General features: G+C 33.5%; 6 non-coding genes across 6 annotated transcripts; all 6 read left to right on the top strand.

The window, feature by feature from the left end:
* Positions 1-2,418: 2,418 nt before the first annotated feature.
* Positions 2,419-2,492, top strand: TRNAT-AGU. Its single transcript has one exon. It is a non-coding gene; the product is annotated as a tRNA-Thr (tRNA).
* Positions 2,493-2,778: 286 nt separating this feature from the next.
* On the top strand, positions 2,779-2,852 carry TRNAT-CGU. Its single transcript has one exon. It is a non-coding gene; the product is annotated as a tRNA-Thr (tRNA).
* Positions 2,853-12,748: 9,896 nt separating this feature from the next.
* TRNAT-AGU lies at positions 12,749-12,822 on the top strand. Its single transcript has one exon. It is a non-coding gene; the product is annotated as a tRNA-Thr (tRNA).
* Positions 12,823-19,398: 6,576 nt separating this feature from the next.
* Positions 19,399-19,472, top strand: TRNAT-AGU. The gene has a single exon. It is a non-coding gene; the product is annotated as a tRNA-Thr (tRNA).
* A 112-nt stretch (positions 19,473-19,584) lies between these two features.
* Positions 19,585-19,658, top strand: TRNAT-AGU. Its single transcript has one exon. It is a non-coding gene; the product is annotated as a tRNA-Thr (tRNA).
* A 95-nt stretch (positions 19,659-19,753) lies between these two features.
* On the top strand, positions 19,754-19,827 carry TRNAT-CGU. Its single transcript has one exon. It is a non-coding gene; the product is annotated as a tRNA-Thr (tRNA).
* Positions 19,828-23,661: the final 3,834 nt, after the last annotated feature.

The raw sequence follows: 23,661 nt of genomic DNA, 5'->3' as shown, positions 1-23,661 counted from the left end.
TCTTTCTTTTTTAAATCTTATGAAACTTGTAATGACATAATAAGAATAAGTTCTTTCGTTGCCTTAGGGCGATTTTATTTTTTTAATAAATAATTATGGTGTAAAACCTCGTATCATTGATCTTTAGGTTTAAATTCTACTTCGAAACTTACAATATGTTTCAATTATGTAATGATATTTAAAAAAAATTTAAAAGTTGTCGTGGTTTCATAACCTTATTCCAGGTGCTATGTCTCCAACTTAACCAGCCTAAAATTTTAAGGTTGGTCCAAATGATTTTTTCGGCCCAACTCGAGTACACTCCAAATTTTTTTCACAGTAAAGTTATCATGGTATTAGAATCTTAAAAGTTATGTCATTAATTTATTAAATTGAAATAATAAATCCGCTAGTAGATATTGTTCACTTTGGGCTTTCTTTTTCTGGCTTCCCCTTAAGGCTTCAAAATGCATCGGGAAGGTTTCCACACCCGTAAAAAGGATATTTTGTTTTCCTCCCCAGTCAAGCAGGGACATCACAATAACTATTTTTAAAAAGTTTAAGGACTATAAAATGAACTTCAAAATCAATAATAAGATAGAATTTACTTAGTGCCTTATTTTGTTTGGGTTTATCCGGTAAAAATAAAAATTAGTATTTTGCTTATTTTTCTCGTTTGTATAAAGAAGTCTATTTTGTAAAAATAATCTTTTATATTCTCTTTCCCGTTTTCCTTATTAAAGTTTTGATGACATCAGTTTGATGATTCTAAAATTGGTATGTTTTTGTTTTAACGTAGCTCAGTTGGTTAGAGGGTAGTAAGTAGGAGGTATTGAGTTCAACGCTCAACTAGAGCATTATTTACCATTTATAAAATACATATGAAGTAATTAATTTTTTTTTGTTTATTTGTCGTTTAATGTTCCATACATCCTCTTCTTTAAGTGGCTCTTGTATATGTTTAGGAAGTGGGAGGTCTTGAGTTCAACTCTCAACAAGAGCAATTGTTTTGTTTATAAATCTAATTAAGGGATTCGTTTAATATTTGATACATCCTCTTCTTTAAGTGGCTCTTGTAGCTCAATTGGTTAAAGCACCCATTTTTGTTTATAAATCTAATAAATTGATTTATTTACCGTTAATTTTTTTTATTTATTTATCGTTTAATGTTCGATACATTCTCCTTTTCAAGTGACTCTTGTAGCTCAGTTGGTTAGAGCATCCATTTAGTAAGTGGGATGTCTTGAGTTCAACTCTGAACAAAGAACAATTGTTTTTGTTTAAAATCTAATAAATGGATTATTTACGGTTTATAAATTACATATTTAAGGTATAACATTAATTTGATTTAGTAATTAATTTTTTTTTTTTGGTTTCAATATTCGATACATCCTCTTCTTCAAGTGGCTCTCGTAACTTAGTTCGTTAGAGCATTTGTTTCGTAAGCAAGAGGTCCTGAGTTCAATTCTCAAGAAAAGCAATTATTTTTGTTTATAAATCTAATTAAGTGGATTTATTTAATTAATTTTTTTTGTTTATTTGTCGTTCAACGTTTGATACATCTTCTTCTTTATGTGGCTCTTGTAGCTCAGTTGGTTAGAGCACTTGTTTAGTAAGTGGGATGTCTTGAGTTCAACTCTTAACAATAGCACAATTGTTTTTGTTTATAAATCTAATAAATGGATTATTTATGGTTTATATTTAAGGTATAACATTAATTTGATTTAGTAATTAAATTTTTTTTTTCGTTCCAACATTAAATACATCCTCTTCTTGAAGTGGCTTTTGTAGCTCAATTGGTTAGAGCATTTGTTTTGTAAGTGAGAGGTCTTGAGTTCAACTTTCAACAAGAACAATTATTTTTGTTTGTAAATCTAATAAATGGATTTATTTAATTTTTTTTTGTTTATTTGTCGTTTAACATTCGATACATCCTTTTTTTCAAGTGGCTCTTGTATCTCAATTGGTTAAAGCACCCGTTTAGTAAGTGGGAGGTTTTGAGTTCAACTCTCAACAAGAGCAAACATTTTTGTTTATAAATCTAATAAATGGATTTATTTAATTAATTTTTTTTTGTTTATTTGTCGTTCAACGTTTGATACATCCTCTTCTTCAAGTGGCTCTTGTATCTCAGTTGGTTAGAGCACTTGTTTAGTAAGTGGGAGGTCTTGAGTTCAACTCTTAACAAAAGTAATTGTTTTTGTTTATAAATCTAATAATTGGATTATTTACGGATTTATTAATATTCGATACATCCTCTTCTTTAAGTAGTTCTTATAGCTCAGTTGGTTATAGCATTTGTTTCATAAGTGAGAAGTCTTAAGATCAACTCTCAACAAGAGCAATTATTTCTTTTATAAATCTAATAAATGGATTTATTTAATTAATTTTTTTTTTTTGTTTGTCGTTCAACGTTCAATACATCCTCTTCTTCTAGTGGCTCTTGTAGCTCAGTTGGTTAGAGCACCCGTTTAGTAAGCGGGAGGTCTTGAGTTCAATTCTCAACAAAAGTAATTGTTTTTTTTTATAAATCTAATAAATGGATTATTTATGGTTTATATTTAAGGTATAACATTAATTTGATTTAGTAATTAATTTTTTTTCTTTTGGTTTCAACATTCGATACCTCCTCTTCTTAAAGTGGCTCCTGTAGCTCAGTTGGTTAGAGCACTTGTTTTGTAAGTGAGAGGTCTTGAGTTCAACAATTGTTTTTGTTTATAAATCTAATAAATAGATTTATTATTTTTTTTTTTTTGTTTATTTGTCGTTTAACATTCGATACATTTTCTTTTTCAAGTGGCTCTTGTAGCTCAGTTGGTTAGAGCACCCGTTTCGTAAGCGGGAGGTCTTGAGTTCAACTCTCAACAAGAGCAATTATTTTTGTTTATTTGTTTATTTGTCGTTTAACGTTCGATACATCCCTTTCTTCAAGTGGCTCTTGTAGCTTAGTTGGTTGGAGTACCTATTTAATAAGCAGGAGGTCTTGAGTTCAACTCTCAACAAGAACAAATATTTTTGTTTATAAATCTAATAAATGGATTATTTATAGTAATTAATTTTTTTTTTGTTTCTTTGTCATAACGTTCAATACATCTTTTTCAAGTGGCTCTTGTAGCTTAATTGGTTAGAATACCCGTTTAGTAAACAAGAGGTCTTGAGTTCATTTTTCAACTAGAGTAATTATTTTTGTTTATAAATCTATATCTAAGGTATAACATTAATTTTATTTAGTAATAATTTCTTTTTTTTTTTCATTTCAACATTTGATACATTCTCTTCTTCAAGTTGCTTTTGTAGTTCAGTTGGTTAGAGCACTTGTTTCCTCTCGTAAGCGAGAGGTCTCGAGTTAAACTCTCTACCAATACTATAACGAAAACTTGATTTTTTTCAAAACATGCTATGAACGGATCTTAAACGGTCTCAATTGAGCTGCATAACACTAATGTAATATAGTAAACCCGAGTACAAAACTATTTTTGAGCTCTTCGAATTAAATTGAACGTTTTGTATCATAGCAAGGGACATTATAGACCTACCAAGCTTCAATAAAAAAAATAATGCATTAACTAATAAAAAAAAATAATGCATTAACTATAGGTCACTCCACTATATAATCATTACAAGTAACTCAATCATTTACAGGGTGTGATCTCATTGTTCAAGTCTCGAAATTAGTACTTAAGAGAGCAATTCATCTACTTTCCTTATGTGAAAATGAGTGAATTTCATTTGGTGATATTATGTTTCCAGCTCCATATTTGGTCAAGTTCTCAAAATGTCAAACATATTGAATGAGCTAACAGGGTCATTCTCATTCATCCAAATCAAAGGCTTAGGAGTTCGGTTAAATGAATATTGAATGAGATGAAAAATATTAAAAGACTTAGTCACATTTGAAACAAAGTACTATCATTTTCATCATTTCATTTAGATATCAAAACATAAATAATAAAATTATCGTGGTATCAAAACCTTATTCGAACCGTCAGGTCTCCAACTTAACCAACTTGAAATTTCAAGGCTGACCCAAAGGATTTTTTTCACTCAACCCGAGTACGTTTCTACTTTTTTTCATGATAAAGTTATCCTGGTATCAGAACCTTAAAGTATTGGTTGCTTCGGAGTTCGGTTCATTTGACGAATCTAGAGCTTTTAGAAAGTAACCATTTTATTTGACGTGAAATTAAGCATGTTTTAAGGTGCTAAAATACATACTTAAAAGTTATGTCATTAATTACATTGAAATAAAAATAAATATTTTTTAAAAGTTTGAGACTATAAAATGAACTTCAAAATGTTTCAACCCTCAACTCTCTTTTCTAGGCTCATCGATATTGAATCAATCGAACGCACTTCTAACACTTGTTCCACTTTTGGAAGACCCTGTGTTATATCACCAAATCGTGATTTTTCATATATCAACGTAAATTCTCTCCTTCGTAATCAATGTAATCAAGATAGAATTTTCTTCGATAATATTGGATTAGATCATGCTTTATTTGATTTGGGTTTATCACATAAAAATTAAATTAGTATTTTCTTATTTTTCTCGTTTGCATAAAGAAGTCTATTTGGTTTGTATTTTATGATACAAATCTATGTACAAGGTAAATCATAGCATCCTTTTGCATTCTTTTCTTTGTTTTTCTTATTAAAGTTTTCACCGTACCAGAGTTTTAAGATATGGTTGCTTAGATGTTTGTTCGTTTGGCGATTCTAGAATTGGTATGTTTTTAGTTTCAACTAGCTCTCATAGCTTAGTTGGTTAGAGCACCCGTTTAGTAAGTGGGAGGTCTTGAGTTTGTTTAACTCTCAATAAGAGCTTTGTTGTCCTTCTTAAATCTAAGAAATGGATTATAAACTTTGATATTTCTTTTTCAATTGTCTCTTGTAGCTCGTTAGTGTAATTACTCATTGTTCAAGTCCTAAAATCAGTACTTAATAGAACAGCTCATCTACTCTTCTTATATGGAAAGGAGTGAATTCCTTATGATATTATGTTCCCAACTCCTAATTTGGTCGTTGAAGATCTCTTTAGTGGCGTATCTCAGGTGTTTTGACGTCGAATTCTATCGTTTCATTCAAGGGTTCGTGGTTTTTCCTTGTTTTCATCAGCGTGGATATTAAGGTGGTAAGGTTGAAAACCACTCTTCTTCCTCGTGATAAACTATGATTAACTTATTTTCTTTATGTGCAGGCAACTTCTTTTGGAGGGAGCAAATGAGGGGAGTGTCTTACGGGGTAAGGTTCATAATGCGGTTGGGGCACAAAAACTCTGGCGCCTCACTGAAATTTTTATGTCCTACTCGATCTTATTAAAAGTATATACCGGCCTTAAGATAATATTTCCAAGTCTCTCTCCAAAACTAGTTTAGGGGACTGCAGCACAACCTTGTTGTGATGACATGAGATGATGATGTAACATACTATAATGTTCTAATATGTTATGATGATGTGATGCGCTATGATACTATGTATGATGATGATGTAACATGTTGTGATGACATGAGATGTATGATGATATAACATAGTGTGATGATACCTAATGTTACGATGAAAACTCATGTTACAATGATATGGATGTATAAGATGTCATGTTGTAGTATGATAATGAAAAGTTTTCTCATACACAACTCCTAAATAATGTTATGAATGATGAATGTAAAAGCTACTACATGCATGTTACCTAGAGTAATATGTGAATAATGTGTGGGATTATGTCACATGAATGATTTAAGATAAAAAGTATAGAGATATGATGCATATTGTATGTTCATTTATATCAGAATACTTCCCCTTTTATGATGAGTACGGATGCATACACTATGATGATGATCATCATCATCATCATGCCTTGCATTATATATCCACTACTATTCTTTTCGTTGAGATCATGTGGCCTAGCACTATCCATTCATTGACCATGAAATGAAATTTCTCTCAATTCAATACAAGAGAACATTCTCCAAATTGCACAAATAAGTTTCAAATGATTATCCATAAATCGAGAAGAAATACATGAATATCTCTATGAACACTTCCATCATGTCAGTAAAGATGATCATCATACATCGTTGAAATGTTGCTAGAGCATTGCAAAACCCAAAAGGCATTCGTCCAAAGGCAAAAATTTCATACGTGCATGTAAATGTGGTCTTCTCATGATCTTATAGACTAATTGTTATTTAGTTGTATCTCGAATAACCATTTAAAAAGCAATAATGTGCCTTTCGTGCAAGTCTATCAAGCATTTAATCAATGAATGGTAAGGATAGGTCCTTGCGTGTCACTTTATTCAGTCTTTTATAATCCATACAAACTCTTCATCTATTCACTATTCTAACGAGGATCAACTCATTGTTTTCATTTGTCATTATTGTTATCCCTCTTTTCTTACGAACACACTCAATAGGTTTAAATTATGCTTCTAAACTTTAGAATATGTTTTAATTATGTAAAGACATTTTTAACATTTTTATTTTAGTCATTCATCCTTGAAATAGTTTCAAAATAATCATTTCATTAGCTTCCTTATTTAAAATGAAGATGAAAAATATGAAAAAAAAAACGTCATATTTGAAACGTAATAATATAATTTGGGAAACCAATTCCTCCTCGTAATCAAGCATAAAAAAGAAACACATGAATCACATAGCTCATCTCGATATCAAAACAAAAATAATAAACTTATCATGGTACCAGAGCATTATTCGGGTTGGTGGGTCTCCAACCTAACCCACCTAGAATTTTAAGATTGGCCCAAAAGATTTTTCCAACCCAATCCGAGTACCCTCCAACTTTTTTCCATAATAAAGTTATCATAGTATCAGAACCTTAAGGTATTGGTGGTTTGGGAGTTCGCTCGTTTGACAAATTTAGAGTTGACACGTTTTTACTTTCAAGTAGCTCTTAAAGCAGGTTATTTTTATTTTGGTTCCTAAACAATCAAAATATTTATTTTAGGTTGGAATTTAAAGTTTTTTGTTTAATTATTTTTATCTTTTTACTTTTTTAAAAGGCCTAAATATCAAATAAATACTTTTAAAAAACTTAAATGTTTATTTTACTTAATTATTTTTATCTTTTTACTTTTTACTTGTTTTTGTAAGCGAGAGGTCTCGAGTTCAACTCTCAACAAGAGCATAGGTGGTTATAAATATAACTTAATTTTTTCAAAACATGGGATGAATGTGGATCAAACACACGACTTATTTAACGCCCAATTGAGCTGGTACAAAACTATTTTCAAGCTCTTCCAATTAAATTGAACTTTTTGTATCATAGTAAGGGACATTATAGACCTATCAATTATAAGCTCCCATACAAAACTAATTCATTAAACTCTTTAATTAATTAATTTGTATTCATTAACTATAGGTCACTCCACCATAGATTTAGAGTTGCACTCTTATGTACTGTATGACAAGTCGTGTTCATTGATATAATCATTACAAGCAACTCAATCTTTTACGAGTTGTTCGTAATTACAATTCGGTCAAAAGTCCATTTTACCCCTGTAATTACATCTTTTACCTTATCATTGATTCTCTTATGAACAATTTTTTAATGAGAGGGTGAGACCTCATTGTTCAAGTTTCGAAATTAGTACTTAAGAAAACAACTCATCTACTTTTCTCATATGAAAATGAGTGAATCTCATCTCGTGATATTATGTTTCTAGCTCTGTAGTTGGTCAAGTTCTCAAAATGACAAACATACTGACTAAGCTACAAGAGTCATTCTCACTCATGCAAACAAAAGGACAAACACTCGCAAGCAAGAGTTCATAACTCATTCAATATTAAAATCGAGTTGCATATGATCATCAAGGAATTTATAAAAAAAGATTAAATATTTCTTAGTCCAGTCTTATACAAACTCTTTGAATATTTCTGGTTCTTCTTGTTCTTACCATCAAATCTTTGATTATGGGTTTTGTTGGAAAAGTAGTATTTATTTTATTTTGTTCCGGTTCTTGAAGAAAAGTTGAAGTTTTTTCCTTTTTTTTTTTTCTTTCTTCTTCTAAGACTTGTAATGACATAATAAGAATTAGTTCTTTGATTTGAAGTGGGGAGATTTGAACGGACTTTGGAAATGTCAAACAAGAATAGCCTTAAGATTCTATTTTTTTATGTTTTTTTTTTCATTCAATAATTATGGTGGGAACATCGTATATTGATCTTTAGGTTTAAATTCTACTATAAACTTTAGAATATGTTTTAATTATGTAATGACATTTTTAACATTTTTATTTTAGTTATTGATCCTCAAAATGGTTTCAAAATAATATTTCATTAATTTCTTTTTTTAATGAGATTGAAAAATATTAAAGACACATCTGAAACCAAGTAATATAATTTGGAGATCCAATTTGTTAGGTTATGGTGCTTATTTATAGCTTAGTCAACTGTTACACACATAGTGAAGCTATATATGGTAAATGATATATAAAATATAAAGTAAATGGTCTAAATAATATATATATAGTAAAAAGGTAAAGCTATATATAGTAAATAATTACCTATAATAATAGTTATATTTGGTAAATCTATATATAGTAAGCTAAATTATATATATATATATAAAATATATATATCCCTCGGAGTTTTGTAAATGTACTTTTTTATGTTTTTTGTATTCTCTCGTACATACTTGTAGTCATCAATTCAAATCCTTTAGCCAATATTCTCCTTACATTTTCTCTATTATGTTATTTGTGTTCATTTAGATCGAGTGTGTGCGTTGTTGTGCGATCCTAACAATTGGTATCAAAGCTAGGAAAATTTCATCACGATCTATGAAGATGGAAAGTTCAAAGATTGTAATTGAGAAGTTCGATGGATCCGATTTCGGTTTCTAGAAGATGCAGATTGAAGATTATCTGTCATAAAGATCTTCACAAACCCCTATTGGGGGTGAAGCCGGATACCATGACCACAGAGCAGTGGAAGCTCAAGGATCGATAAGCCTTAAGGCTAATCCGATTGACGCTATCCAGAAACGTGGCGTTCAACATCATTAAGGAGAAGACAACGTCAGATCTGTTGAAGACGCTATCGAATATGTACGAAAAACCGTCGGTTGTGAACAAGGTGTAATTGATGCAAAAATTGTTCAATCTACAGATGTCTAAAGGTGGATCTGTTGTTGATCATATAAATGAATTCAATATGATCGTAAGTCAACTAAATTTGGTAGAAATTAATTTCGAGGATGAAATTAAAGCATTGATTTTGATGTCATCTTTACCCGAGTCGTGGGATACTATTGTTGCTACAATCAACAATTCTCGAGACTCTGATAAATTGAAGTTTGATGAAATTCGAGATGTAGTTCTCAGCGAAAGTATTCGCAAATGAGAAATTAGAAATTCATCTGGTAGTGCTCTCAATGTTGACCAACGGTGAAGAAGTAAAGCGAAAGGTCCAAACAAAGGGCGATCAAAATCAAAGAGCCGAGAAAAATCTCCAAAAAGACCAAATGTAACGTGTTGGAATTGTGAAGAAAAAATCACTTTCAGACAGATTGTACAAGACCAAAGAGGGAGCAAAATCACAAATTTGGAGATGATGATGATTCTATAAATTCAGCAGAAGACATTAGGGATGCTCTAATCCTCCGTATGGACAGTTCGATTGAATCCTAGATTTTGGATTTATGTGCAACTTTTCATTCATCTCCAAATAAAGAGTTGTTCTGGAATTTCAAGTATAGAAATTTTGAGAGGTGTATCTTGCTGACAACAAAGATTTAAATATTAAAGGAAAAGTGGATGTCTGCATAAAAACTTCGGCAGGAAATCAGTGAACATTAAAAGATGTCAGATATATTGCTTGTCTCAAGAAGAACCTAATCTCTATTGGTCAATTGGAAAACACAGGTTATGCAACAGAGTTAGGGAAGAGTTCGTGGAAGATTATGAAGGGTGTTATGGTGGTAGCACGTGGCATAAAATCTGGAACTTAATACACCACTGCAGGGTGTATGAACATGGTTGCTGTTGCTAAGAGTGCTTCAAATTCAAGTCTATGGCACAATAGACTTGAACATATGAGCGTGAAAGGAATGAAGATGCTAGCTGCGAAAGGAGTTTTAGAAGGTCTGAAATCTGTTGATGTGGGTCGTTGTGAGAACTACGGTATGAGCAAGCAGAAACGAATTAGCTTCACAAGGACTGCTAGATAATTGAAGAAAGTGCAGTTGGAAATGATCCGTACAGATGTGGAGCAAGGTTCTAAGACCACGAAGCAAGTGGGAGCTAAGCTTGAGTTGTAGGGAAACTCACCTAGTAATGTTGTAGCAGATACTCATGAAACTTCTAAGACTACTACTAAGGAACCAAATGTGGAGCAACGTTCCAAGACCACGAAGCAAGTGGGAGTTGAGCTTGAGTTGTAGAAAAGCTCACCTAGTGATGTTGTAGCAGATACTCATGAAACTCCTGAGACTACTGCTAAGGAACCAAATGTGGAGCAAGGTTCCAAGACCACAAAGCAAGTGGGAGTTGAGCTTGAGTTGCAAGGAAACTCACCTAGTGATGGATACTCATTAAACTCCTGAGGCTACTACTGACGAACCAGATGTGGAGCAAGGTTCCAAGCCACAAAGCAAGTGAGAGTTGAGCTTGAGTTGCAGGGAAACTCACCCAGTGATGTTGTAGCAGATACTCATGAAACTCTTGAGACTACTGCTGAGGAACCAGATGTGGAGCAAGGTTCCAAGACAACGAATCAAGTGGGAGTTGAAGTTGAGTTGCGAAAAAAATCACTTAGTGATGTTGTAGTATATACTCAAAAAACTCCTGAGACTGTTGCAGAGGAACCAGCGGTAAAGCAAGTGACACCTGAACCGGTGTTGAGAAGATCATCCAGTACTATCAGAGTACCAGATATGTATGTACCTTCACTACACTATCCGCTACTGTTGAAAGGGAACCAGAGCCCTTTGATGAGGCCCTACAGTTGGAGGATGCAACCAAGTGGGAGCAAGCCATAGATGATGGGATGTCTAGGCTTCAAAAATGCGTTGTACTGAGGCTGAGTATGTGGCAATAGCTGAAGCTTGAAAGGAGACGATGTGGATGACTGACTATCTGGAAGAATTGGGTAAGAAACAACACGAAAAGATTCTTTTAGAGATAGTCAGAGTGTCATACAGTTGGTGAGAAACCCGGTCTATCATTTAAAGACAAAACACAGAAGGCGATACCATTTCACTTGCAGGTTAGTGAAAGATGATGATGTGTTTGAAGAAGATAGAGAGTGCAAAGAATCTATCAAATATGTTGACAAAATCTGTTGATGTTGGAATATTGAGGTTGTGTAAAGCTTCCATTGGTATGGTGCAGTGAAGATACTCATAGTCGTTTGAGAATGAAAACTAGATCAGCCTTCAAGTGAGAGAATTGTTAGGTTATGGAGTCTAATGCTTATTTATTGCTTAGTCAACAGTATACATAGTAAAACTATATATGGTAAATGACAATATAAAGTAAATTGTCATGAATAGTAAATAGCTATGTATAGTAAAACGTATATATATGGTAGATAGTTATATATCCTTAGGCCAGAGCTTTGAGAATGTACTTTCTATATTCTCCGTATTCTCTCTTACTATACATACATACTTGGAGTCATCAATACAAATCTTTTAGCCAATGTTCTCCTTGCATTTTCTCTATCTTGTTTTTTGTGTTCATCTTGATCGAGTGTGTGCGTTGTTGTGCGATCCTAACAATCATCATAGTTCATACAGACATCAAAACATAATAATAAAGTTATCGTGGTATCAAAACCTTATTCGAGCTGCTGGGTCTCCAAGTTAACTAACCTGAAATTTCAAAGTTGGTCCAAAGGATTTTTTACCCAACTCGAGTACGCTCCTACTTTTTTCATAATAAAGTTAGGATGGTATCAAAACTTTAAAGTATTGGTTGTTCTCACTATCGGTCGAAATGTGTAGATCCCTTTTCCGTCACCTGTTAGCTCTGTCCGCCACGGGTTAGCGACATAAAGTGCGAATAAAAGTTTATCGGTACATTTTCTTCAACAACTGAACTATCATCACCGTTCTTGAAAATCAGTGTCATGTACTTGCTTATGGAATGATTACTTCAAAGAATCATCCTCAAGAACGACAAGATTGGTTTCTTAGCTTTTAGAAAGTAACCATTTTATTTGACGTGAAATCAAGATAGAATTTACTTTAATATTGGATTAGGTTATGCTTTCCAGTAAAAATAAAAATGAGTATTTTGCTTATTTTCTCGTTTGTATAAAGAAGTATAGTTGGTTTGTATTTTATGATCCAATTCTTTGTATAATGTTAACTGTAATAGTCTTTTACATTCTCTTTTTCGTTTTCCTTATTAAAGTTTTCATGGCATCAGTTTGGCGATTCTCAAATTGGTATTTTTAATTTTATGTAGCTCTTGTAGCTCAGTTGGTTAGAGCACCTGTTTAGTAAGCGGGAGGTCTTGAGAGCATTATTTACCAAAGTACATAACTAAGGTATATCATTTATTTGATTTAGTAATTAATTTTTTTTGTTTATTTGTCGTTCAATGTTCGATACATCTTTTTCTTCAAGTGGCTCTTGTAGCTTAGTTGGCTAAAGCACCTGTTTAGTAAGTGGGAAGTCTTAAGTTCAACTCTTAACAAGAGTGTTATTTACCATTTATAAAGTATATAACTAAGGTATAACATCAATTTTTAATTTTTTTTTTTTGTTTATTTGTCGTTCAACATTCTATACATTTTTTTTTAAAGCGGCTCTTGTAGCTCAGTTGGTTAGAGTACCCGTTTAGTAAGCGGGAGGTCTTGAGTTCAATTCTCAACAAGAGCATTATTTACCATTTATAAAGTATATAACTAAGGTATAACATCAATTTTTAATTTTTTTTTGTTTATTTGTCGTTCAACATTCTATACATTCTCTTCTTAAAGTGGCTCTTGTAGCCTTAGTTTGTTAGAGCACCGTTTAGTAAGTGGGAGGTCTTGAGTTCAACTCTCAACAAGAGCATTATTTACCATTTATAAGGTATATAACATCAATTTTTAATTTTTTTTTTTTTTTTTGTTTATTTGTCATTCAACATTCTATACATTCTCTTCTTCAAGTGGCTCTTGTAGCTTAGTTGGTTAGAGTACTCGTTTAGTAAGTGGGAGGTCTTGAGTTCAACTCTGAATAAGAGTATTATTTATCATTTATAAAGTCCAGTAATTAATTTTTTTTTGTTTATTTGTCATTAAACATTCGATACACCCTCTTTCTTAAGTGACTCTTGTAGCTCAGTGGGTTAGAACACTTGTTTACTAAATTAGAGGTCTTGAGTTTAACTCTCAACAAAAGCAATTGTTTATATCTGAGCATTGCTTTTATATGTCCTTAGATATATTTTGTCAATATTTGACTATCTTATTTGGTTGTATTAGACTCTCGACAAAAGTAAAGATGGCCATCATACATTGTTGAAATGTAATTTGGTTGTATCTTGAATAACCATGGTATTAGAGCTTTATACGGATTGCTGGGTGTATCGACCACATCCATGGTCATATTGTTTAAATACGGAATGCTGAAATTTAGAGAAAATAAAAACAAATACAAAATAATTTAAAACAATTAAATGCAAAACAACATATTCTAACTTAAGATTATGAGTTATATGAGTCTACCCTATGCACGTGCCACAGTAACAACATATTCTAACTTAAGATTATGAGTTATATGAGTCTACCCTATGCACGTGCCACAGTAACAACATATTCTAACTTAAGATTATGAGTTATATGAGTCTACCCTATGCACGTGCCACAGTCTCTGTTCGCAATGTCGCCGCCTCCGTACAAGTGCGCCTTACAAAAATGATGTGGCACACAGCCTGAGTATTTCGAAGAATACTCCGTAAGTGACCCCACTAAAGGGGCCATGCAAATGCAAACACATGCAATGATGATTTAGGGACCTATCTCTAATCATCATAAGGGTGGCCTTCTCGGACAAATTGGATGTGTAGTACTTTCCTATACACGATTCACACGTGCGAGTGTGAATCCCAAGGGTGCTCGCACACCCCCTAGACCCTTTGGTCAAGCTAATCTGTAGCGACGTCTAAAAGTCAGCAGAACTCCATAGTGTCATGCTCCTCATGAACACCCTCATCTGTGCACATTCGCACTCATCATCATACTGTGTGCGTCCGCACTCATCATTGGGGGAAGTAGCCTTATGCTTATGAACATACAATATGCATGAGGTCTCTCTAAATCCATCATAATGTCTCTTCTGACACAACCCTCTAGTCTCATCTCTTTGTTACTCTAGGTAACACATACTCGTGGATATTTATATTAATATCATTTTCATGTTCTTAGGGTTGTGTCCTATGTCGATCTAACGACATGATGCAATATGTCACTGATCATCATATAGCATGCTCAAAATGGAAAACATCATCATATTAAGGTAAACGTCACGTAATCATCATACTCATCATATTCCCATAAAGTGCATCAAGCATATCAAGTACGTCATTCATCAAAATATATATATACTACGCACATCATCAAGCATCATAAAACAATTCCATATCTTCTTAATATGTGTTTCCCTTTTCTTTTTATTTTAATTATTATCACAATTATTTTGGTCAATTTTAATAGATTTTTGAATGGCACATATAATCAATTCTATATTTCCCATTTTTTTACCTCTTTATATTTTATCTGTTTTTTCACAAATCTTCATTTTTTTTTTGTTAAACTTTTCCTTTTTTTTTCTTTTAATTCGGTTGACAATTTTTGGTCTCATTGATTCTAGTTATCTAATTATTTTTATAATTTAACATGCTAATTAAAATCTAAATGACTGAGTAATAGATATGATTCTGAATAATTAGACAAAGGAAAATGAAATCGGAGACCTAATTTCTTGTAACACTATTGAATATATGAAAACCTAATTTCATGTAACACTATTGAATATATGAAAAGGAGATGTGAACAATGACTCACCTTAATAATAAAGCAAGATCTCACTCCAATTAAATCTCCAAGATCTGTCTCTCCAATTAAATCTCCAGCTCTAGCCATAGATCTTGATGTTGGTATTTTTTTTCCTTTTTTTTTTTTTAATTGTTGCAGGAACCACTCATGCATCCTCGGTTCTGAATTTTGACTCTAGTTGAGGAGAGATAGTTGGGAGAGGAAGGACCAATTGGTTGAGGAGAAATAATTGGGAGAGGGAGGAGGGGTCAGTGGAGGATGGTTTAGGGAAAATTATTATTTTTATTATTTAATTATTAATTATTATATATATTTTTTTTTGTATGTTGTTACATTATATACCCCTAAAAGAAACTTTCATCCTCGAAAGTCTCAAACTCTGGGATTAACTCAAGATATTTCTCTCTTATTTTGTCTTCACGCTCCCACGTGACCTCTTCAGTGTGATGATTTCACCACAACACCTTAATGAACACAATGTTTCTATTGCATAACGCTTTTACTTCTCGTGCTAAGATTCTTATTGGTTTTTCCTCATAACTCAGATTTTCATTGAGTTGGAGTGGTTTCTAGTCTATTACATGGATAGGGTTCGTAATGTACTTCTCCAGCATCGACACGTGAAATACATCGTGAACTTTTGAGAGGGCGGGAGGTAGGGCTAAACTATACGCTACTGGATCAATTCACTTGAGGACCTCGAATGGTCCAATGCATTCTGGATTCTTAATTTTGATTGACGAGTTGGTGATGAGAGATAGTTGAGGAGGAAGGAGGGGTTAGTAGAGAGTAGTTCAGGAAAAATTATTATTTTTATTATTTAATTATTAATTATTATCATTATCATTATTTTTTTGTACCGTTGTTACACTAGTCTGTTAAGAATATTTAATACTAAATTATAGTTTATCATATATATCATATTTGATATTTTATCACAGACAAATATCAAAATATTTGCCTTCTTACCTTTAGGTCTCTTTCCATTTATTGTTATTCTCATCTCCTTGTAACTTATTTGATTATAAATAAATAATTTTTTTCACGTGGTGGATTAGGCAAACATTCTCAAAGTTGCCAACCTAACCAACCTGAAATTTTTGGATTGGCACAAAGGATTTTTTCAACCCAACTCGAGTACCCTCCAACTTTTTTCCATAATAAAGTTATCATGGTATCAGAACCTTAAGGTATTGGTGGTTTGGGCCAACCCGAAGTTCATCAGATCACCGTCGAAATCCACCTTCAGACGAGACTTGTGCAAGGACTGAGAGGCTAGCGAGGCCGACGCTCAGTCAAGATCCAAGAACGTTTCGTGAGTTAGGGTTCTTAAAGGCATTTTCAAATTTGAGCTTTTCCCATGTGAATCCAGTCCTAATTCACCTAGAAGCAACTCTACATGATCTGTGAAGAAGTTTGGCCGAAATCTCGATCTGAAGGCGGAGATCCGAGAGTCGTCCGAGAACGGTAAGCGAACTTCTGACGATCTTAACTCGCCCGGTAGTTAAGCAAAAAAATTACAAAAAAAATACCAGGACGTAACCCGTAACACGATCTAGAACTTTACCGAAGAAATCATATCGATCCGAACTACGAATCAAAAGATATGAAAATTGGAAAGGAGACTTTGGGTTACGGATTGCAGAGGACAGAGATGAACAAAAAAAAAAGTCAGCCGGCGAGCGGCGGAGGGCGGCGCGACAGGCGCTAGACACGCGTCGACCGTCGGCTGGAGCAACCAGCTCTAGTGAGACGACGGCACGTGTCGCCTGCAAAGCCCGAGCCAAACCGCAAACCCAAGCTGAGCCGAGCCGAACCGAACCGGCCGACCTACGATTGCGCAGAAGCTACTGCGCGTGGTAGGCGCGCGTGCGACCTGCAACTGGGGCACTTCAACGCACGTGGTCGGTGCACTGTCGGCGCGTGAGCGCGCATGAAATGACCGTTTTGGCCCGTTTGCCCTCTGTTTGTCCGATTGTTGTCCCGGCTCCAATTCTAATACTGTTTCTATGTGAATAGAGACCTGATTTAAGGAAATCAGTATTTTTGGACACCTTACAGGCATAGAAATGCTATCGAAAAGGCACGCGTCAACCAAGTAAGTCACCACCCGGTATTTAGGAAGAAATACTTGTAGGATTAGCTTCATTGCATGCATGCTAGTACCTTCGCCTTAGATTAACTCTCCATGAATGAGACTAGTTAGATTGATTGTTATGAGTGTGTTGGGTGAATTATCTGAGTGTTGCTTGTATGTTTTAAGCTTCCGCCATACGCATGCAGCGTTTAATTTATGTTGGAATTGTGTATTCCGCGTTCCGGGTGCTTGATGGATGAGTCCGTCCCATTGAGCGTGAACTTCATGTTCTGGGTGCTTGATGGAGGTCATCGCCCCGTTGAGCCGGTATGCCTAGTTTGCATGAATTATATATTATAATGTTAGAAGACGATTGCATGCACACTCTGTTATTTTCTAGAGCCCATTTCTACGATAAGCATAGGGAATTGCTATTAGGAGAGATAAGTCGCTCTAACCAGACTTAACCTTCCCCTAGGAACTTAGCGGATTACCAAGTCAACAAGGTACCTTAAGAGTGTCATAGATTGCTAGGGTGAGAATGGTATCGATAGCTTCATGGGAGAACCAAGGGTTCCTGACCAGTCCTTACTGCTCTTAGCCATTTCGCATGGGAAATGTGTCCCCACGCTGTACAGCCCATTAGCTGCATGGGAATGGGTTGGGTCGCGCTCCCCATAGGGGAAGTATATGGACTTAGGGGTATTCAGCACACCCCTAGGCTAGATACCATGTAGTCCCAGAAAGCCATGTAAAGGTAGCGCCTCATGGAGAGATACCGACCATATCAGCTTGGCGAAGGAACCTCTAGGTGTCTAATGAAAGGACGATGAACCGGTGAAACCCAAGGGGCAAGCTCCAAGGGACTAAGATTAGAACCAAATGTCCTAGAACTGAATTAGGAGACCGTGGGAACCTGTTAAGTTAGGATGCGAAGAGAGCCTACAAGTAGGTGGCTAACTAAGTATAAATTTTTATACTCATCCTTGCTATATTTTCCTTTTTCAGGAGTGCGAGGCGTTGGTCAAGGGCGGGCATGATCGAGACGGGGATTGTCACAAAGGAATGGATTGTCTCGAGACGTCAGTCTAGTCTTTATTTTTGTATTTGCATTCTTTCGAAATTTATTTCCAAACTATTAAGTGTTCTATTTGTTTGTCGTTCAAAAACTTTATTGGAATTAAAGGATTTCTCTCTTTCATATTTAAATTGCTTGTGCATTCGTGTGTTGTCATTAGTCACGGTCCATAGTAAAATATTTGATCGTGACAGAAAATGAGTGAATTTCATTACCTCCATATTTTGTCAAGTTCTCAACATAGCAAACATATTGAATGAGCTACCAAGGTCATTCTCATTCATCCAAATCAAAGGACAAGCCCTCACACACAAGAGTTCATAACTCATTCAAGATTAAAATCGAGTTGCATATGATCATCATGTGAAATATTAAAATTCTAAAAAATTTATAATAAAAAAAAATTAAATATTTCTTAGTGCAATCTTATACAAAATATTTCTGGTTCTTATTCTTGCCATCAAATCTTTGATTATGGGTTTTGTTGGAAAAGCCGTATTTGTTTTATTTTGTTCTGTTTACAACATTTCAGGTTCTTGATGAAAAGTTGAAACTTTTTTCTTAAAAAAAATATATATTTTTTTTGTAATCTTCTGAGACTTGTAATCACATAATAAGAATTAATTCTTTAATTTAAAGTGGAGAGATTTGAACGGACTTTGGAAAGGTCAAACAAGAATGGCCTTACGGTGATTTTATTTTTTTTTAATGTTTTTTTTTTTCATTCAATAATTATAATGTGGAACATCTTTAGGTTTAAATTCTACTATAAACTTTAGAATATGTTTTAATTATGTAATTACATTTTATCATTTTTATGGATCCTGTTACAAAATAATATTTCATTACTTTTTTTTAAATGAAATTGAAAAATATTAAAGACACATTTAAAACAAAATAATAAATTTATCAAAGGTGTAGGTCATGTAGCTTATTCTTATGTATAGCTTAGTCTATATGTTATACAATAGTAAAGTTATATATGGTAGATAGTTATATATAGTAATAGTTATATCTGGTAAAACTATATATAGCAAGCTAAACTATATATATATATATATATATATTACTCTGCCGTAGCTTTAAAAATGTAGTTTCTATATGTATAAAGAAGTCTCTTTGGTTTGTATTTTATGATCCGATTCTTTATATAATGTTCATTGTAATAGTCTTTACATTCTCTTTCTCGTTTTCCTTATTAAAGTTTTCATGGCATCAGTTTAGCGATTCTCAAATTGGTATGTTTTTAATTTTATGTAGCTCTTGTAGCTCAGTTGGTTAGAGCACCTGTTTAGTAAGCGGGAGGTCTTGAGTTCAACTCTCAACAAGAGCATTATTTACCATTTATAAAGTATATAACTAAGGTATGACATTAATTTGATCTAATTATTAATTTTTTTTGTTTATTTGTCGTTCAACATTCGATATATCCTCTTCTTCAAGTGGCTCTTGTAGCTCAGTTGGTTAGAGCACCCGTTTAGTAAGCGGGAGGTCTTGAGTTCAACTCTCAACAAGAGCATTGTTTTTGTTTATAAATTTAATAAATGGATTTAGTAATTAATTTTTTTTTGTTTATTTGTCGTTCAACGTTTGATACATCCTATTCTTCAAGTTGCTCTTGTAGTTCAGTTGGTTAGAACACTTGTTTCGTAAGCAAGAGGTCTTGAGTTCAACTCTCAACAAGAGCATTGCTTTTATTTGGCTCGATATTATCCTTATATTGAAATTATATGGAAAGAAGTAACATCTTAGGTGAATAATTACATCATTAACATTATGTCACCTTATCTCCAAATTGCACAAATAAGTTTCAAATGATTATCCATAAATGGAGAAGGAGAAGAAATACATGAATATCTCTATGAACGCTTCCACCATGTCAGTAAAGATGGCCATATAACCATTTAAGAAGCAATAACGTGACTTTCGAGCAAGTCTATTCCGTCTTTTATAATTCATACAAACTCTTCATCTATTCACTATTTTAGGCGGGATCAACTCTCATTTGCCATTATTGTTATCCCTCTTTTCTTAGGAACACACCGAATAGGTTTAAATTATATTTCTAAACTTTAGAATATGTCTTAGTTATGTAAAGACATTTTTAACGTTTTTATTTTAGTCATTGATCCTTGAAATAGTTTCAAAATAATCCTTTCATTAGTTTCCTTATTTAAAATGAAGATGAAAATGAGACAATATCTACCACTATTCAATAGTGTGAATAGATCTAAAAATATTATTATTCATGAAAACAATGCAGAGTTAAGAATGACAATAGAATTAGGATCGAAGTTCAATCTTCACTGATATTCGCAACCTTTAAATAGGATACAAGCTACCAACTAATACCTACAAATAAGGAAAATATAAACCAACTAAATATTGAGAATAAAATAAAATATACTATTCATCGAATCACAAAGGAAAAATATTAACGAATTACAAATATCTAATATGTATTTCATAACTAATATATTCTTCAAATATTAACCGATTATGAATATCTTGAATAATTCAAACTAGCAATAAGTTGCACTAAAATCCGATAGAAAAATAGTAAAAGACATAAAAAAGAAACACATAAATCACATAGTTCATACAGATATCAAAACATAAATAATAAAGTTATCATGGTATCAGAGCTTTATTCGGGTGCTCGGTCTCCAACCTAACCAACCTAAAATTTTAGGATTGTCCCAAAAGATTTTTCAAACCCAACTCGAGTACCCTCCAATTTTTTTTCCTTAATAAAGTTATCATGGTATCAGAACCTTAAGGTATTGGTGGTTTGGGAGTTCGCTCGTTTGACAAATTTGGAGTTGACACGTTTTTACTTTCAAGTAGCTCTTAAAGCAAGTTATTTTTATTTTGGTTCCTAAACTATCAAAATATTTATTTTTGGTTGAACTTTAAAGTTTTTTGTTTAATTATTTTTAAAAGTTAAAGTACTATAAAATAAACTTAAAAATTATTAATGAAGATAGAATTTACTTCGATAATATTGTCTTTGATCTGTATTTTATGATCCAATTCTATATACAATATAAGCTATAGCGTCTTTTACCTTCTTTTTCATGTTTTCCTTATTAAAGTTTTCATGGTTTCAAAATCCCAAGAGATATGGTTGCGTTGCTTTGATGTTTATTCGTTTACAGATTCTAGAATTGGTATGTTTATACTTTCAAGTAGCTCTTGTTAGCTCAGTTGGTTAGAAAACTTGGTTAGAGAACTTGTTCACTACTCCGGAGGTCATTGAATTTGTTTATTTGTCGTTTCAATGTTCGATACATCTTCTTTTTCAAGTGGCTCTTGTAGCTCAGTTGGTTAGAGCACTTGTTTCGTAAGCGAGAGAATAACTCATCTACTTTTTTTTTCTATGGAAAGGAGTAACTCCCTCGTTCGTGGTTTTTCTTTGTTTTCGCCCGCGGGTATTAGGTGGTAAGGTCGAAAATCGTTCTTTTTCCTCGTGGTAAACTATGATTAACTTGTTTTCTTTTTGTGCTGGCAACTTCTTTTTGTGCCTCGTCGAAATTTTTATGTCCTTTCCAGCAACCGAATTTTTTTTTTAACAGATCGTTATATAATAAACACTATCTCACCTTATTAAAGGTATATGCCTCTCTCCAAACCAGGTTAGAGGACTGCAACACAACCTTTGTAGAACCTTCTCCAAATTGCACAAATAAGTTTCAAAGGATTATATATAAACCCTTCTACCATGTCTGTAAAAATGGCCATCATACATCGTTGAAATGTTGTTGGAGCATTGCAAAACCCGAAAGGCATTTGTGTAAAGGAAAAAAATTTCATACGGGCATATAAATGTGGTCTTTTCATGAACTTCTGGACTGATTGTAATTTGGTTGTATCTCAAATCAAGCAATAATGTGACTTTCCCCCAATTTTTTTAGTAATATGTGGTGAACGCGGATCGAAAACATGCCCTCAAATCTGTAGTTAGACGCACTCCCAACTGAGCTATCTAAGTTTAACAACAATTTAATATATTCGAGTACAAAATACTCACTCTTATCATTAAATGACAAAGATTTGACATTTTTAAAATAATATGTGGTGAACGTGGACCAAACACGTGACCTTCAAATCTTCAGTTTGACACTCTCCCAAATTGTTTTCGTCCTCTTTAATACTTTTAAAATTAATACAAAAAATAGTCGAGTACAAAACTCACTCTTTACGTTAAATTACAAAGAAATGATTTATTTAATAATGTGCGGTGAACGTGGATCAAACACGTGACTTTCAAATCTTCAATCTAAGACTCTCTCAACTGAGCTATCCCCCGCTTAACAATAACCTAATATAGTCAATCGAGAACAAAACTATTTTCAACCTCTTTAATACTTTTAAAATTAATACAAAAGATAGTCGAGCACAAAACTCACTCTTTTCGTTAAAGTACGAAGTCTTGATTTTTTTTTTTTTTTTAAACGTGCACTGAGCGTGGATAAAACATGAGACCTTCGAACTTTCCAATTGAGTATAAAACTATTTTTGAACACTTAAATTAATAAAATTAATATTAAAAAAAAATACTCAACATGGATTCAACAGGCAACCTTCAAATCTTTAGTTTAACACAAAAGTAGGTTGTGACCTCCACACGCAGACAGATAAGATAGTGATCCTCAAGTGGTGCCCATCTGACCACGTGAGGGTCAAGACAGATAAGTGTCAAAACAGATAAATGTCATGATACAACTAAAGAGGATAGTGCATCATCCAACACACCAAGAAGAGTGTGAAGTAAAACCAAGGTTGGGCATATACAAGATTGGAGGCAACAATTAGACAAGAGTCATAAAAATAAGCTTGAAGAGGGTCGAGTAGGGCCCTAGACCATGACCTCAAAAGTTGGGCTCCGGCTTGAGTCTCAGCATGTGACTTTAGAGTTAGGTTCGCCTACATGAAAGACGAAAGCTCGCTAAATTTGATGTCAATCGATCACCTGACAGACACTGTACCGAAGCTGTATGACTGTTTGCCAAAATCATGTCTACTCTTGTCATACCAAAAATTCCTCAAATGTAATATAGAGAGAGAGGCATAATGTCATCTCTCCACCACCCCTAGGTCTTGTGGTCTAAGTGAGATACTCCATGACACATACATGTGTCATAGTATGGGTGAGCAATACAAGACCAGCGTTTTGGGCATCTTCTTTTGATAATAGATTTTCGAGGACAACACAAATGCAACTCATAAGTTGGATGTTGGTGCATGGGGCTGCTTCCAACGTAATATTCATAAATAACTCAACATAGACACAGGAAGGTTCATGTCTCCATAGTATTTGGATGGATGGATGTTCGAGGTATCCAGATGATAAAATCGACTCATGAGTCAGTTTTCGATAAGTATGTCCGAGTGAGTAGAGAGGATCGATGCATTTCGAGACTTGGGATGGAATCACAAAGCGTGAACATTGTTATTAGGAATCACGTTGACGAAATAAGATGTGATATTACATTCAAAGAATAGTGGCCTAAATTAGAGTC

The sequence above is a fragment of the Cucurbita moschata genome, unplaced genomic scaffold (genome assembly GCF_002738365.1).
Source record: "Cucurbita moschata cultivar Rifu unplaced genomic scaffold, Cmos_1.0 Cmo_Scf00025, whole genome shotgun sequence".
NCBI lineage: Eukaryota > Viridiplantae > Streptophyta > Magnoliopsida > Cucurbitales > Cucurbitaceae > Cucurbita > Cucurbita moschata.
This window is presented reverse-complemented; position numbering and strand designations above follow the sequence as displayed.